Genomic DNA, 3,531 nt, shown 5'->3' with positions numbered 1-3,531 from the left:
TGTGCGGAGATGTGCGGAGGTGTGCGGCCGCTCCGCAGCGCTCCCGGTGCCGCCCGCCAGGCACCGGGCGCTGTCCCGGGAACACGGGCAGATCCGCGGCGCCGCGGCCGCTACTGCCCACTCGGTCGGCCACGTGGGAGCGGGGCGGTGCATCACAGCACGCCTGGGGCTGCCCGCTCGCGGTGCCACCATTCCTTCGCAAGAAGTGCTGCCGAGAAAGCAGCCTTTTTTGTTTTGGTTTGGTTTTTTTGGTTTTTTTTGTTTTGGTTTGGTTTGGTTTTGTTTTTGTTGGGTTTTTTTTGTTTTTGTGTTATTTGCCTGTTTGTTTTTGTTTGGCTTTTTTAGTTTGGTTGTTCTTTTTTAATTTATTGCCCCCACTCTGCCCAGTTCTGTCCGCATGTGTGCCAAGTTTGTTATTACCGGCCAGGGACTGCTCTTTACCATGTGTCCTTCTGGGAGTGGATATATTAATGAATGTTAAATAATGATATGTTAATAATACTTCTAATAAACATTCTGAGGGGAAGGGAAGGGAAGGGAAGGGAAGGGAAGGGAAGGGAAGGGAAGGGAAGGGAAGGGAAGGGAAGGGGAAGGGAAAAAGGAAAGGGAGAAAGGAAAGAGAAAAAAAGAAGGAAGATTGGTTTTATTCATGATGTAGTCAATCCCTGCCTTTCAGAACAAACAAATCTTTGCAAAGAAAAGAGGTGATGTACAGAAGAAACAATCCTGTGTGGTATTCTGAAGCATGCCTTTTACTCTGTATACTCTTTGACCTTCACTGCACTTGTACATTTATTTTCAGAATCAGAAGTGGCTTCCTAGATGTGGCTTTTTGTCTGTCTTGTGTAACACAAGTGTGTGTCATGTATTTCCAATAGCAAAGCACTTACACCCCGCAGAAAGCAAATGCTTATTTAGACTATTCTGGCATTTGTGTGTAGCAAGGGACAAAAATAGAGGCGTGTGATTTCAAATAGAGACATAGCATTTCAATGAGAGCGTCCCTGTGTGTTTAAAAATTTTTAATACAATGAATTGTGTATCATCTTTTTCTTATGATCTCCCTATCCTACCACAGTGACAACAACTGAGAGTTATACAGGGACTGATTTTACATTTAACATAATTAGTTCTATGCTTAATGCATCCGCTGATTTTCTAGAACACACAATCTGATCATTAACAATGTATCATCAACGTTTTGAATCAGCAGCATTCCAAAAAGGTGAATAACTCTCTGGTGGAAAAAGTACCAAACTACCGGCTCCAAGAACTGAATAAAGAATGGGATGGGGGTGGCTACTTTCTGAAAGCTGTTCATACAAAAGTCCTACATGAAGTGATGTCTATCCACACACAGTTTGTGGATGTATGTATAAATTGTGCTCTTAGCAGTACAAGTATTCAGAAAAGTCTACACTTTCTTGGCTTATATCTGAGGCTCAGACTTGTTTAATTATGGCAAATTTTACCCTTTAATACAGCAAAACAGTTTCTGAAAGTCTCCTAATGATATCAAAATTAATCTGCTCATGTTCTTTATTCTGTAGGAGCATTTATCAGCAAGTCTTATATATATTTATATTTGTATCTCTGAAATTAAGTACTAAAAGTACTGTTTGTTCTACCAAGTATAAAACATTTATAAAAAAATCTGCACAATCTTTCTGTCTTTGGCATTACTAGATTTAGTTGCTTATTACCTTCTCGCTTCATGTGTTTAAGCAAAAAAAAAAGTGTTCCTTAGGAGAATATTGTCAATGTATAAAGAGAGAAAGGAAGAAAATAATAATAAAAAAAAATATTTAGAAGGTTTCTTAAGCAGTCTGATGCATTCACTCAATACCCCCAAACATGTCAGGCCCTTCCCTCCTCCCCCCTGCCCCTCCACTGCAATTTTAAAACAGTGTTTTAAGAACTAAAGATAATTTGTTTAAAGTGAATGCCAAAATGTATGCCAAAATACAAAATGTATGCTGTTAGAAAGCAGAAGAGTGTCTTTCTGAACTTTCAGGAAATTAAAGGACTCTGCTTTCAGCAGCTTCCCTGTCAGGTCTGATATTCAGGACTCCTGATTCCATCTTCCCCCCAAACACTCCCTGCCCAGAAGGAGCAATCTTCCACCTATAATTAGTGACCAACTTTTAGAGACAAAATCCAGAATTTATGCATTTTCTTTCGAGGCTTAATATCTCTATCAATAATGTACTCACATCTGTCATGTTTGTCAATACACAGAGCTAAAGTGAAATTAGGCAGAAAATAGCTGTTTTAGCAAGTAGCCTTGTCATTGGCCTTTCTCATCTCTGATGTGTATTCAGAGGCCCTTGATTCCAGCAATGGCAGAAGAAGGAAAGCTAAATTTTCCGTTCTCCCAGGAGAAACACACTTTCCTGTGAGGTTCCTCTTTGCTTAGGTAATATGTCTGAAAAGACGTCTTTATGATTAGTGGTGGCTGGCTGTCTGGACATAGCCTTTAGCTAAAACGCGTATGGGTTATTAAACAGGCGTTGGACATGGAAGGCTGTAGCAGGAGGGAAGAGCACTGGTTTTTCAGGAGTGCTATTGAATCCCCTGGCCGGGACTGAGTGGTCAGGGATTATCAGTAAAAGCAGCAAATTGCGCTGGAAGAAGAAGGTTTACCAGCTATCACAGAGGGGGTTTATATATATATATATATATATATTAATTAAAGTGATAAAATAAGAACGAAAGCCAGCGAGGAGGCGCCTGCTGCCCACGGGAGGGGCTGTCACGGGAGCGAAGGCGCGGCCACCGCCTCAGCACCACGGACAGCGGCTGCGGAAGGGCCGCTCCCGAGGGAGGGGAATGTCCCCCCTCCCTACCCTCAGGAAACACTTCCATACCCTGTGGGCTTGGCACTCCCTCTCGAGCACTTCGGAGAAATGGTTCTTGACTTCGTGGTGCTCGGATGCCGTCATACGGATGGGTGTGTGTGTTACTGCACCCCCGGGACTCTGCGGGCTCTTTTCCTAGGGGTAACTTAGGCTTGCTCCCATTACTTTCACAAACAAACGGTGACAGGCATGAGGGTTTCAGACCAAGTCTTGGGATACACACTTCCTGGGACAAAACATCATGGCCTTCAGTATGGGTGTAGGATTGTTTTACCTACTTCTTTGAGCCTCTCTCCTGTCATAAGATACAGACATTATACAAAACTACAGTATTGACACTGCAGCTGAGACTACTATATCATTTTCCATTCTATTACACAGCAATGTCTGAATGTTCATAAAAACTATTGTCAAAAAGAGCTTAGCATTTAGGTGGGTAAAGGAAAGGGGGTGGGGGTGGGGGTGTTTCACTTTTTTATTTTGATTGAAACTAAAAAGGTATCTCCACAAAAGGTAACCACAGATTTTCTATAGAAAACTGGAACCTTCATCTGGATAAAAGTAATACCCAGAAGAAGTTGTCTATTTATCTAAACTGTTATATATTTACTTGTTTCTGACTGTGACCAGGAAAAGGCAGATTGCTGCTGCACTACAGCTGAGGTAGTTTCTT

This window comes from Parus major, chromosome Z (genome assembly GCF_001522545.3).
Source record: "Parus major isolate Abel chromosome Z, Parus_major1.1, whole genome shotgun sequence".
In the NCBI taxonomy this organism is placed as follows: domain Eukaryota; kingdom Metazoa; phylum Chordata; class Aves; order Passeriformes; family Paridae; genus Parus; species Parus major.
The sequence above is the reverse complement of the archived record's forward strand: the minus strand, read 5'-3'. Positions refer to the sequence as shown.